At 33.1% G+C, this 15,599-nt stretch overlaps 1 long non-coding RNA gene across 1 annotated transcript; it reads right to left on the reverse strand.

Annotated features, from left to right (window-relative positions):
- Positions 1 to 3,707: 3,707 nt before the first annotated feature.
- LOC127707318 (uncharacterized) lies at positions 3,708 to 4,297 on the reverse strand. Its single transcript, XR_007984767.1, has 2 exons — positions 4,164 to 4,297; positions 3,708 to 4,129 (listed from the first exon to the last, which is right to left on the reverse strand). It is a non-coding gene; the product is annotated as an uncharacterized LOC127707318 (long non-coding RNA).
- Positions 4,298 to 15,599: the final 11,302 nt, after the last annotated feature.

Genomic DNA, 15,599 nt, shown 5'->3' on the forward strand with positions numbered 1-15,599 from the left:
GCCGTAGGCAACGGGGGCATTAAGTTGTACCCTTGACCGTTTGTCTTTCAGTCCATCCGTCTTTCCGTCCGCCCCATTTATTTTCGTTTCCGCACTATAACTTAAGTTCGCCTCATGCAAATTTTATGAAACTCATATACAATGCTAAGAACCACAACACGCAGACAAAGTTCGAATTTAGGCAGTGAGTCATTTACCGTTTTAGAGTTATGCTCCTTTTTAACTTGGAAAATTACAAAGCTTGAGCGGGGGCATTCGTGGCCTCAGACACATTCTTCTTTTATTCTTATAATCTTCGGCGATAGGTCATAACTGTATAAATATAGACACATTTTACTTTGTAGTTGTGTTGGAAAACAAAATGGAGCGAGTTGTTTGTAAACACGTTTTCAATTGCTTACAACGAAATAAACTATTATCTGAATATAATTATATATTATGTTCCAAAATGTTCAATATTTCAACCGCAATTAGAAATTTCAACTGTATTTTAAATTCACTAAAGATAAAGTAATAGTTGTATTTTCTTTCTGTGACTTTTCTAAATCTTTCGATAAATTTGACATCAAGGTTTATTACATTAAATCAAGTCTTAAATTTTCGACGACCAGTTAGTAAACTGGTTAAATAGTTACTCGAACACAATACATTAATTCTTTCTTGCCTTTGGAGTGTTTCAGCTGGTGATCCACATGGTTCTGTATTAAGATTAATTTTTGATTGTCTTTATGATTGATATTGCAGAAATCTTCCCTCTATATGTTACATATCTCAGCCAATTTGATCGTGACACGTCATAGATAAAATCAGCTATAGGTCACTACCTGAGTGAGCTAATCGATTGGTCTGAGAAATAGTTAATATCCTTTAATGCCGAAAACGGATACAATTTTTTTTTTATATTGAAACCTCAGAATGAATTTCATATTTAATGTAAAAAAAATATACAAGTTTCAGATGATTATAAACAATTAGGTGTAATGTCTAACCGTGAGGCTAAAAGTTCTTGAAAGAAACAATGAACAAATTACAATGTTTTAAGATAACATTTTTTTTTCTAACATTTATCAACATGTTTTAGTGCAAAAATTAAGCCAATATATGCAATGCAAACAATTTAAGAAATTTAGAAATTTTATTTTTGGCTTATTATAGTTCACGAGTTTCTTCTAAGACAAGACTCATCAGTGGTACTTGAATCAGTGGTTTTAAAGGCCAAAACAATTGTGAAGTTGAAGAGCATTAAAAACATTTGTTTTTAAATTAGCAAAATATGGCTGAAACCATCAATACAAGGTTTTATAATGATTTAACTTTCACGATCAGTACATTTAATCCACCATTTTCTACATTTGAAAATGCCTGTACCAAGTCAGGAATATGACAGTTGTTGTCCATTCGTTTGATGTGTTTTGTCATTTGATTTTGCCATGTGATTAGGGACTTTCCGATTGAATTTTCCTCGGAGTTCAGTATTTTTGTGATTTTACTTTTTACAGAACATGACCGTATGTAACCGGTTTAAAACTTTTTAACATTCTGCAGATATACTTGGTATACAATACTAAAAACAACATACATAAGGAAAATGAGTGATGCTGGCCGATCTAAAAAGTAAAATAACAAAAATACCGAACTTCAAGGAAAATTCAAAACAGAAAGTCCCTTATCAAATGGTAAAATCGAAAGCCCAAACAATCAAACAAATGGAAAACAACTGTCATATTCCTGGCTTGGTTATGGCATTTCCTTATATGGAAAATGGTGGACTAAACCTGGTTTTGTAGGTTTTATGTATTTTTGTACAAAAGTAGCAAGGAAACGTCTTTTTCCAACATTATCAATAACAATCCTTACGTAAATGTTAGTTTTTACATTGTAACGTTTTCTGAATGAGCAGACAGCTTTTGAAGTCACGTTTTAAAATTCACTCGAACAAACAAGTACAAAACATCAATACAACTATGCGTAAATATTCTCATATGTGATGAATGCCAAAACAATCAACTATTTTCTCGTAAATTTTGACTTTAATTGTTTCCTTTTTATCCACTTACATGGAGGTACCCAAATTGCACCTATTTTGACATTTTTTTTTCTTCATCTAAGTTTATTTAAGATCCTGACAAAAGTTTCCATTCTGTGTTAATTTTGTAGAAGTACCCTCAATTGCTATATAGTTCCACACATTTAATTTTGAATCCATACTGAATCATAGAAAAATGGATTTGAACCGATCTCAAAACGACCGAAGATTCTGTAATGAGGAGTACTTAAATTGCATTCATGCTTAATATCACATCCGTAAAAAGCGAATAACTGATGTTTTGATTTGTTTTTCAACATTTTAGAACAATTTGACATTTGTTCATGCTTACTGTTCATTTTGCAAGAAATTAATGCCTCGGAAATATTTAATTGCTCATTTTTAAAAGTTGTCTTTTTGTGAACATTAAAAGTTTAATTCTATGATATGCGACATGCGACGTTTCCGTAAATTTAACTTTTTTCTCGGGATACTTCATCTGTTGATATAAAATGTGACCGTTTGGTACATATAAAAATATATTAAGCTATTTTAAAAGATGTCAAAATGGTAAATTATAAAAATACAAATTATTCAGTCTCTTAGAAAACATACAAGGTTTCCGCTGCTTCTTTTGCAAAATGAATGCAATTTGGGTATTGTAACGTAAGCTATATTATCAATTTTTAAAGTTCCTCCACATCGTATTTGATTGAGCTTTCCAACTGTTTTTATTTACAGAACTACTGATAAATCTTATTTAGACAAACGCACCTCTGGAATACCCAAATTAAAAGCCTGGTATCTTTGATAAGTTTCATAATGTTTCATTACCCCCTTCTTCAAAAGTTCATCTAATCATTCTGTGCGTAGATTCGATCTCAAATAAATTGAAAGTTTAAAACTATGAAATACCATTATGAAAAGGAATAAACAAAACTCCACAAATAGCTATAATATACACACAAACTGACATACGCGCAACTGAAAGATAAAAAAAAATAGGTTTATATTGCAACATTTCATCAAATTTGTTTTAAAAATGTGATGTTCATATAGGTTGTGTCATACTACATTTTGCCTGAATTTACTTAGAAATAGTCATGGTTGCTGTTCCTAGACCATCATGTTGCAAGAAAGCCACTACGTTACACTTAGCCAAGTCAAAATATTACTAGTTCTGAAAAAATTACCATAATTGAAAAACATTTATTAGGTTTCAGCAGAAACTGACAAGTATGCGTATCAGATTTTTCACATTAGATAATACATAAAAAGTATCACACGAATCTTTAAAATACTAGACAACACAACAGTGACTACTTGCAGCTTCACTGACAAAAAATATAGAGAGAAATCTTCTAGATACGGATTCTGCAAGGTTCTTATTCCGACTGTTCTTCGTATTAAGGTAAAGTAAGTTCTTAGACGATTTTTATAGAAACCATCCTGTTTTGTTATATCATATGTGAATATCTGTGTCACTAATGATCATGGATGATCCCATTAATTTTCATAGCCAAAATCCTGTCCCTTATTATTATCATTATTTACCTGTGGTGAGTAGCAATACGGGTGCTTCTAGTAGTGCAGGCACTGTTTACCCTTACAGAGCACTTGAAATCACTCTCTATATTTTGTTAGGATCATGATGCTTAGTCTTTACATTTCTGTGTGTTGCGTTGCGTTTGGTTTGTTGTTTTGTTTTTTGTTTTTTTTTTTCTCGTCGATTTGCAAACTACATTTAAATTGACATTTTTAAAACATATTATCTACATAAGATTCACTTGCAAAACATTTTGATGACTTCATTTATATAATTATGCATTACTTTTCTTTTTATAAACCCAAATAAAATGTCTATTTCCAGGCAAATGACAACTATGTTTTCACTTCACCTTCGATGTTGTGTCATATTGAAATGAATCCTTCATTCTAGAATAGTATCTTAATTATGTCAAAGTCATCTGTCGTCTTGATAGACATTAAGTGCATAAGCCAAAGATCCCAAATAGATCACAGCTTCAATAATCTTGTTCGGTAACCAGGTTCTGTATGTGAGAAAAGCCCTTTCAAAGATTCTTTTTTAAATATTTATTTCACCTTTTCGAAGTTCTTTTTTAAATATTTATTTCACCTTTTCGAAGTTCTTTTGAAGCTTCAATTTCATTCAAGGACAATTAAAAGCCTGATAATTTACATTAGCTGTAATAGTTTTAGGTCTTTTGTGTCTTTTGAATACTGAGCATCACAATTTATTCATACAAAAAAAGGCGGAAGATACCAATTGAAGATTTAAAACTCATAAGTCAAAGAAAAACTGACAATGCGATGGAAAAAATTTCAAAGAAAAACAAACAATGCCATGGAAAAAAACGAAAAACGACGAACAGTCAAAGTTTTAAAACACTACATGAACACGAACCTAACTAAAAAACCGGAGTTGAACTAGATGCATTAATATAATATAAAAAAGAAGATGTGGTATGATTGCCATTGAGACAACTCTCCACAAGAGACGAAATAACACAGAAATTAACAACTATAAGTCACCGCATGGCCTTCAACAATGAACAAAGCCCATACCGCATAGTCAGCTATAAAAGGCCCCGAAATGACAAATGTAAAACAATTCAAACAAGAAAACTAACGGCCTAATTTATGAACAAAATAATGAACGAAAAACAAATATGTAACACAGCATCAAACGACAACCACTGAATTACAGGCTCCTGACTTGGGACAGGCACATACAGAATGAGACGGGGTGAAACTAGTTTTTTGGCGACAAACCCTCCCCCTAACATGGGACAGTGGTGTAACGGCACATATAAGAACATACTATGCAAAACAATAAACGAAAAACGAAAAAAAAATAATGAGAAACAGCAAAAAACGACAACCACTGAATTACAGGCTCCTGACTTGGAACAGGCACGTAGAGAATGTGACGGGGTTAAACTAGTTTGAAGGCGCCAACCCTCCCCTAACTTGGGACAGTGGTGTAACAGTACAACATAAGAACAAACTATAAAAATCAGTTGAAAAAGGCTTAACTCATCAGATGGATACAAATAGAAATACATCTAACAAAAACACAGAGTGGACGTGGACGAGTACTTGTACATCCCAACAACAAAAAGACACTAAGTACAGATCTGAGAGTACTCGCAGTTACTGACAGATAGTTCAAAGCCAATAACAACTAATAAAAAAAATCATGCATCTAACACTAAATTATCAATCAGTACACATCCAACATCCAATGGATTTAGTGTAAAGACGTCATAAACAGTCAGAGTAAAACATGACCTTGTGCAATGCCAAGATACAGGTATCGACAGATTGTACAGCCATGAATGTGCATATGTGTATAACAATAATATTTAGTTTGATTTTAATTTATTGATAACAAAATCAATATTAATACCAATAAAAACAATATTCAAAAATCTAATTACAATGTTGAATTGGTAACCTTTTAGAATAAGTTTATTTAAAGGATCGATAAGTTTACCCGGATCGTTTCTAAATTTCCGGGCTCGGTAAACATCATCTCCGTTAAAATGAGGATGTGCTATCCCGTTTGAAATAAGTTTTCTGCAGGTACAACCAAACTTCAAAACCAAATCTTTATATCTATGGAAGAATTTAGTAAAGGTTTTAAGTAATTTGTTGTAACGAAATCCCTGACTTAATAATTTACCAGTAATACATAGATTACGTTAATTAAAATCCAAAATTCACAACAGACACGGGCATAGCGAGCGAACGAGTTGTGATATATAAACACAGTAAGATGGTGCCAAAGGAACATCACCATCCAAAAAGGACAATTAACAATAGGGAACGAAAAATCGTCCCTTTTGTCGTAAAATTTTAGTGTAGAAATTCCCGTGTATAATTGAAATATCAAAATCTAGGAAAGGACAGTTATTAATTTTTATATTTGATTTATTTAAAGTAAGTTCCTTTGGGTTGATTTCGGCAGTATATTTAGAAAATTTTTGATTTTTTAACGAAAAAGGATCATCAAGATAACGGTAAGTGTTTTGTTGAATTTATCAATTAAATGCAACTTAGACGGGTCTTTACTGAGTTTGGTCATAAACTGTGATTCATAACAGAATGAGAACAAGTCTGCTATTAAAGGGGCGCAATTGGTGCCTATAGGAATACCTACAACCTGTCGCTAAACTTTATTGCCGAAACGTACATAAATATTATCAAGGAGAAAATTAACAGCTTCAATCATCTCATCACACCTCCAGTAAGTATATCTAGCATATTTACCTTTCTCATTAGAGAAGAAGGCTTTAAGTGAGTTGTAGCAAATATATTTGCATTCAGATTTACCAAACGACCATTAAATTAGATAGGAAAACTTCTGTTTGATAAGATTGTTTGGAAGTGTAGTGTAAAGAGTTGAAAAGTCAAAACTGTCAACAGAATCAAAAGGACCATCAAAAGCACGTAATTTATCTAAAACATCCAAAGAATTTTTTACACTCCAAAAATAGTTAATTCCAATATTTTCATATATTTTATTACAAAAGTTATTGATAAGTTCTTTGTAGTAGTTAAGGAACTAGTTTGCACTGAAAGATTAGTTGTACAACATTTACTAGAGGCCGAGATGAAACGATATTTTATTGGTTTTTTGTGTAGTTTAGGTAACCAATACATAGTAGGGACCTTCAAATGTTCAGAAGAGGCCTTAAGCTGTGTTGTGGTTATGATATGTTTGTTTATTATATGACTCTGTGGAGCGCACGGACTTGAATGTAGATGAATTTAAAATTTCATTCTTAAGACCGTCCGTGTAGTATTTACAGCATACCACCACCACATTGTTGGCTGCTTTGTCAGCCGGTTCAAACACAAACCGCTTTGAAAGTACTTGAAGTTTATTTCTTATTCTAGAAATAGGCGTATTATGTACTCTTTTATTAATTTCTGAATTATTTTCAAAAATGTGATATTCGAATATCCACCACATTCATACATCTTTAAATAAGAATCAAGAGATTTTTTATCAGATTTTTCCCGTTTACACCAATTTTTTAAAATACGATGAAAGAGCGTCTTTTGTGCCCTGACGACACTGTTTCCAACCTATTTTAGATGGAGGACGATATTTTGGTCCTTTTTTTCAAAAAGTTTTTATCATCTCGGTCTTAAACGATATTGAGGTCCCCCGTAATAACATGGCCATTGGGTTCCTATCTAAAATTCGACGATTCACAGTATCAAGTTAGAGGAGTATAATTTTCTACATTGACGTCTGATGTTACTGACGTATAATTAAAAATAAAACTTCTGCTGGTTTTTTTGTATGTTTGCGAAATAATAGGTGGTTCTGTGTTATCAAAATAGGGAGGTATACAGTTTTGAATGGAAGAGTCATTAAATATACTCGATAAGTTGATGAAATCAATACCTCTGTTAATATATTTAATTTTCATAAAGTGCCGTTTATGATCTTAAGGTTTATCGATACGCGGGAACAGCCTATGGTGGCAAAAAGATGTTATTATACGCGAATATTCATAGAGTGGGCTGAAGAACGAGATTCTGTCACTCTCCTTGAAAATATCATGTAATTTACTAATTGGTATTTGACCCAGTTTACATAATAATTGATGCCTACAATTGTTTTTAAATATAGATGATCATCAAGTGTATAATTTATACGATGTTTGATTCGTTGATTTCGATTGATACGTTTGCCATGAGACCTATTATTACGTTGTCTTTTATCAACAATATTCATGATATCAATAGAAGAAGTTTGAGATATGTTCCCTTGTCCAAGTATATTGTCATTCAGACCAAGGGGATATGCTGTCTGCAGTCATTTAATCCAAGACAGTTCGATAATTTTACGGGAATCTTTAAATTGTTTATGCGATTGCCCTTGTTGTTTCTGGATCGTTTCGAGTGGTTGGGATCTTATAAATTTAATATTGTGGTTGTGTTTACCTAAATGTTGGTAAATTATACTTTTGAATTTCTTAGGTTTTCGGAAGCGGTATAGATGTTCCTGTGTTCGTTTAAAAATTCACGTCCTGTTTGTACCACACTTTGGCTTTGTTCAAGTAACCAGATAAATGAAGCTTTGAGTTTTTCATGTAATGTCACAGGAAAAGGAAAGCGAAAAAGCTCTCCCGTTCACTGGTGACCTAACAGTATTATCAGAAGATAATCTAGATCAGGTTAGTCATTTTCTGGCATCGCACGGGAATATTTGTGGATATCCACGTGCATTTTTATTTAATAACCTGGCTGCAGCAGCTATACCACCTTTGACACAATTGTAAAAAGTGCTAAATTAAGAAGGGGAATTTCGATTGACGGCGGTTGAATTTATACATGGAATGAGGTTTTTGGAGCACGTGAATATCATTGAAGGATGGGTTTATATTGTTTTCTTGCCATTTCGTAAAATCATGATTAATTAATGGTGATGAGAAAATTAAATGAGGCCGAAAGTCATAACATTGAATAAGAATTACAATAACGGAATATATAAACAATTTATAAAGCAGTCGAATAATTCTTATAAAAACTATATTGAATCAAAATTATAGAAAAGTATATATACTGTCACTCAAATTAAGGACAATTTTATGTAGAGTGGGTGTATAATACAGTCTGACAGCTTCAGATTTAGACATACTAATTTTTGACCTTTTCAAACTGGACCAGATCACTACTTTACCTACATGTAAAAATTATTCAAAACTCTTTATACATGTAATTTCACCTCCCTACTTACTATTGTATGCATAAAATATAAGGAAATAAATTTGGAAGGTGTATGAACAAAATGTGCGCAAGTTAAACACTGTCCGCACTAGGGACTTTTTTGTAGACAACGAAATTCAAAGGACGATAACTGTGTCCCTGGACCTAATAAAAGGCAAATACAGAAAGATATAAGAACTCTTAGTAAAACCATAGAAAGGGGCAGGGATAAAATACAGTAAAAGAAATAGAACATTAATATAATGGAATATGTTGACAGCTCTCTAACAAGCAAAAACCCTAACTGTAAAAATATAAGGGAATACACTACATGCAAGGGGACACATTCTACTGCATCCACACAGCACTAGTAACAAACGCTTAAGTTTATTCTAAATAAAGATTTTTTATATTAAAAACCGAGTAAAAGAGGGCATTTAAAGCCAAAAATGAGTTTCCCTCTTTACTAGACATTCGGAACTGGATGTTTCTGTTGGACAGAGGATTTTTAAACACCATGAAAGAAAGCCAGTATGTTAAGGTATCGGTAATATATTTAGATATGCATAAAGGCATTTAGTAAAGTATATCAAATTAACTAAAACCAATTCATCGTTTCAGAATTAAAGGCCGATGGGCAATTTCATTTTTTGTAACACAAAGGGAAAATAATGTCTCGTCATTTGTTGAATTTCCGTTATTTCGAACGTCGTGGAATTATCCAAATGTTTTGATATTAATAAATGCAGATGTTTGATATGCTTTTGAAAATAACAACAAGAATGATCTAAATTCTGAAATGGCGATTGATACAAACTAATGAAGGAACAACAATGCAAGGCTGAACCACTATCAAATGTGAAACTATGTACAATCGGGCACAGACATATATCTAACAAATATCTACTACAAACAGATATTTCACTTTCTACAACCAATTAGGTTAACTTTAAGCAAGAAGTATTCTAATATTGCATATAGTGTAGATATTTGACACTGTTACTGTATCACGACTCGGGGCAAGTTTATGTATTCATTATTTCTCACATTGTGAAATAAAACGGGAAGAAATAACTTATCCCAAAGAAAATCAAATTTATTATAAAAATGTTTTAACCCCTCAACAAATAATATCTTTAAAAGTTCTCAACACTTTCACTCTGAAAAAATAATTGCGAATCGATATATTGTATGTAAGATGACACTTCACATTCAGGCTAAATGGATAAATTTTTATATAACTATAATCCAACCCAAATTTCATGTATACATGTTATCACTACCTCATGGGAAACTATTGAGCCCAATATAACTTCATTAACCATCTTGCGTAGCCATGAATCCCAGTTCCGTCATCATATTCATCATTATTGATGTCCAAACCAAATGTAAAAGCCATCCTCAACGGTAGGAAAGCCACGTGAGCAAGTGCATGTGTTGACATTAAGTCATGCCCCATAACCTGTAGTGGGTTCAAGGTGCTGTAACAACTGACATCAACATTGTTAACGAGAAGGCGGCCATTATAAGTCAATGGAGCGTAGACTCCCGTTCCATTCAATGTCTGTATTGATAATACAGTTGTCATTAAATCCGCATTACGGTCTTTCACAGTCATTATAAAGCTAAGTTTATTTCCTGGACTGACAGTGGAGGCATGTTGCGGGTTTCTGTTTTCTCCAACAAATAAGATATGATCAGGGGTCAATAAGATTTCGCCAAGGTCGTGAACTATTTTTAAGAATGTAAATTGGCCAGTCCTTAATCGATGTAGCCATGCAATCACTTCATCTTCTACAAGATTCCCTTTGCTGTCTAATGTTATAACCTTATCACCTACTATCAGTTCTTTCATACGTTTTACCTTCCCATTGTATAACCGTACAACAGAATCTTTATGAAAACAGTATCCAGCATCATTTGATTTTGCAGTAGTAGCCCGGTTATCTGCTTTTGGGGGTTGATAAGTAAATTCTCCCTTCAAAACTAAATTCACAACCTTCTGCATAGTTCTACCTTTTTCCTGGTTTACTTTATCTGCTATAAGGTACAAAGGATAAAGATCTAGTGAAGTCGATAGAGGAACAGGGGAATATTCCAAGGATTCTACCCATGCTTTCCAATCACTTCGATCTATATGTTCTAAAGACGTCTTGTACGTTTCTTTGTTTCCGCCATTCCACTGTAAAGACGTTGCATGAATGGATGTTCTTTGTGTGTCTGACTTGGAAAAATCATATTCTGCATATCCCTGGAAAAAGGAAAATTGTGTTGCCAACGCAATTTGTATATCTTCAATAGACTGTTCTTTTTCTACTTTAACATGACATGTTACAGATCCGCCTATGTACTGACCCACCACGACAAACATTCCCCATTTATCAAAGAACGCTTTCCACCTCAACACACTAATTTCATCTTTCAGGTTATAATAGGAAGGAAGCTCTTTTACATCAGTTATGAATTCTTCATTCATCTGAAATGGTTTCTGAACTACTACTTGCCGAATTCGTTGTTCAACGGAGAATGTTTGAATTTTTGAACTGCCTTTATTGTAACCATTTCGAAAATTCATGTTAAAGGCTTCAAAGTTGATGGCTCCATCCACCTGTATGTTTAAATCTCGTAATCTTTTAATAACATATTCCTTGGTATCTTCAACTGATTCAAATTTGACTTCAAATGAGGAAATTCTTTCAACTGTACATTGGCGGGCATTCCATACTGTTTGCTGCACTCTTCCATCGCCAGTGGTGACATTAAAGTTGTGGAGTCTTTCAAAATATTGTAACCTTTCCCAACATGGTAGTCTAACCCTACAACTTGTTCATAATACAACCCAAAAACTTCTTTTAAGACTTGTTGCATCTCTATTGTAATTCTAACAGGATACATTTTTGTCATCAATTTGTTCATTGACATGCTTTGTAGATCGCTCGTTTTAAAAATATGAAGATCACGAAATCTTACCTGAAGGATCAAAATATCGTTATCAAGAGATTTCGTCTTCTTCTGTTCTTTGTATTTCTCTAACATACTACCTACCTCAGATGTAGGAACCTTAACTATCGATTCAAGCAAAATTAAATGCATAGCATTTACATCTTCCAATGTAATCTCTGAGGTTGACACGACATGTCCCTTCTCTACGCTCTTGTCACTGCCAGGTCTAAACGCAACTGCCATGGCTTCGTGTCCTATTTTGTCGCTTATTCGATTCAAAATACTTTCACATGCTTGATAGAGTATTTTTGGCTGCTTGTCCCCATTAGGTAAAATAAACCAGTCGCCCTTACGTTCTAAATCATTATCTTGTGGTAAGTTTTCTTGCACAACGATTTCAGGATTAACCCCTAGATAAAGCCGTACAAGAGCTTTAACTTCTTCTTTCTTCTTTTGTACTTTTTCCTCCCAGCGTTTTGGATTCCGAGCAATAGATATAGCATGTGTAAGAACAACAACAACATTTGGATTGTAAATGTCTATAACCTCGACTTTGCTTAAACCTTTCAACATTTTCGCAAAGTTAGAGCTTTCTCCTTCTATTCGGTTGTCCATGATATTCTGTATTATCATCACCAAATTTGGATAACTGTTTTTTCTGAAATTTGGATGTGATATAAAAAAACGTTTTATTGACATTATATTTCTGGCATCCTGCTTAAGGCCTTCGGTATCACCAAATCCGGGGGTATCTATTATGGACATTTTAAGGTCAGGAATTCTCCATTCACGTGATTTCATTTTTAATATATATTCAATTGTTGAGCGGGTAACTGACTTGCTATCACCTGTTTTCGCAATTTTTTTGTCGAACAGATAATTAACAGTTGAGCTTTTACCAGAGCCACTCAAACCAACAAGTAATAAGAACACTTGATTTGGTGATCTCTTCATTCTCAGTGCAGTATCAGCCATCTTCATCGCAGGGTGACTTTTCCCACTACGAAACAAATCAAGTAACTGTTTTTCATTTTTTGGAAGCGACATCCAATCATTTGTCCTGTAACACATATAAGTCAAAAATGAAAAACGTAATTCCTAAGACCAATGAAGCGATTTTTTTAATTGAAAAGTATGCATAACCTAAGCTGAAACTATTTTCACAATCAGAGTAGCTCTGTCAAATTTTCAAGGTTTTTTGTATTGTAAAATTGAGAATGGAGTACATTTATTACAAATATACAATACATTATCATCATTTTGTTATCTCTACTGTAAAAAGTGTCAGAACTAATCAATGAAATATATAAAAAATTGTCAGTGGGAAACATCTGAAACCTAGGCATTACCTAAGCTGAAACTAATTTCAGAAATCAGAGTAGCTCGGTCAAAACTTCACAAATAATACATGATGGTCTTGAAATATAGATTCTAGGTACTGACGTTGTTTATCATCTTAATTACGTGTTACAGTGTTCTTGTTTTTTGTCTTTATATATTTTTAACCTTTACTGTTTAGTCTATTTTTGGTAATATCCTTTTTGCGTGGCTAGGTATTTATACATCCCGCCATTGTGATATTGTGCTATGGTCGTTTTTGTAATCTTGTCTTTCATTTTTGCTTATGTGTCTATAGAGTGTCTCTATGCCATTTTGATTTTCTTTGTTGATAAATTTGTTTTTGTTTTTATGGTGATTAAGATTATAACACAATATTGACTGCTGTACCCCAATTTTTGTTATTTTTACCTATTATGTCGGTTTGTTTTGTTCACACATTGTTGTCAATTCATGTATAATGGAATTCTATGCGACTGGCATTGAAGGGAGAGGTTTAGCTCGCTATAAAACCAGGTTTAATCCACCATTTTCTACATAAGGAAATGACTGTGACAGTCGTTTACCATTGTTTGATGTGTATGAGCTATTGATTTTGCCATTTGATAAGGGACTTTCCGTTTTGAATTTTCCTTGAAGTTCGTTTTTTTTTTTTTTTTATTTTTTCAGGGTTTTTTGTATAGTACATTCATTACAAATATACAACACAGTATCATCATTTTGGTATCTCTTCTGTCAAAACAAATCAATAAAATATGAAAATAGTCAACGGGAAACATCTGAAAACCTAGAAATCCGAGATTTTCTTATAATGAAACATCAAGACGATAATGGAAAACCATTTTGTTGACAACACATGCGCTAAATTATCATTACGTACAATTTGATGTAAGCTGGACAACAATTTCGCGTTTGAAGGCTGCACTTCTTTCAATCGAATTAAATATGCAACAAAGGCTATGTTACCAGGTTACCAAAAAAATGAAGACCCTTCTGTTTTATTCTTTTACAGAAATTTACTCAAAGGACGTTTATAAAAAATATATATCGCTAAACAAAAGAAAGCCTTATCAATGTCATATTGATCAACAATATTTCGACTGTCCACTAGGAAATTTGATGCTGAAGACATATCTTGAGAAATCATTGTTATATTCATTCATAACCTAAATATCATTCCATCGATTTACAGTTTGATATATGACATTGATACTTATCGAGTGACGATTTATTCTGTCTTTTAGGTGTCTTTTACGGCTTTATGTATTTTTAGGGGTTTTTTTCTGATGAGAAGAAAGAGAAGGAAAAGTTCCGTTGAAAATCAAAGATAACTGTGCGCATTGCTGTGTGTTTGTTTATTTCCCATTGGTTAGAGGTACAGCCCTTGGATGGTGTAAACTTCCAAAAACGTGTATTGTGTAATGGTGTATGGCATATGGTGCAGTGGTAGAAGGTGTATGGTGCTATGGTGTATGGTGTAAGGGGAATGGTGTAATGGTGTAACGTGCGATCGGGAATTGTGTGAATGAATGGTGTACGACATTTAAAACTATGCAAAATATTGATAAGAACTGATTTTTAATCTTATACATTAATTTACAATATTGTGATCAAAATTCGTTTTTTAAAATAAATAAATAATTTTGTAATCGCATGCTTTCTTTGAAATTAACTTGCATTATGGTGTAATGTGTAAGGTGTATGGTGCAAGTGTGTAACGTGTATGGTGTAATGGCACAGGGTGTATGGTGTAATGGTGTATGGTGAATGTTGTAATGGTGTATGGTGTTAGTGGGAAGTTTACACCATCCAAGGACTGTATAGGGGAGGGTTGAGATGTCATAAAACATGTTTAACACAGCCGCATTTTTCCCCAAGTCAGGAACCTCTAGCCGTTGTTAGTCTGGTGTGTTGTTTTTTTTAATTTTGGTTCATTTGTATGTTTCGGAGTTAAGTGTGGCGTCTATTTCGCTGAACTAGTATACATTACTGTTAAGGGGCCAGTTGAAGCCCGCCGCGGGTGCGGGGTTTTCTCACTGCGCTGAAGACCTATTGGTGGCATTGTGCTGTTTTCTGATCTTAGGTCGGGTTGTTGTCTCTTTGACACATTCCGCGTTTCCATTCTCTATTCTACGCATAAAATGTGTTCACAGTTATACATATTCCCAGATTTTTAAACTAGTATAAAAACAAAGTGAAACTGAATACTGTCTATTTACTCCGATTTTGAAAATTGATTAACAACAAGATGAATACAAGCGAAACTAAAATCCTCATTTGGTTTTAATTTTGATTAAATTTGTTTATTCGGTATTTAAATGAAATAAAAGATAATGGTAAAAGTTTAAAAATATTTTTCTATCTTTAATCTTAGGTACAATAATTTCGAGTTGAAACTTTAGTTTTCACGTTACTTTTAAATCCAACTTGACTGCATTCACGTCATTCAATAAAAACATGGTGTTATAGAACTGTAAAACAAATATAGAACAATAAGGAGATGTGTTATAGTTGCTAATGACTATCCATCAGAGTCCAAATTACG

This window comes from Mytilus californianus, unplaced genomic scaffold, assembly GCF_021869535.1.
Source record: "Mytilus californianus isolate M0D057914Y unplaced genomic scaffold, xbMytCali1.0.p SCAF_63, whole genome shotgun sequence".
NCBI lineage: Eukaryota > Metazoa > Mollusca > Bivalvia > Mytilida > Mytilidae > Mytilus > Mytilus californianus.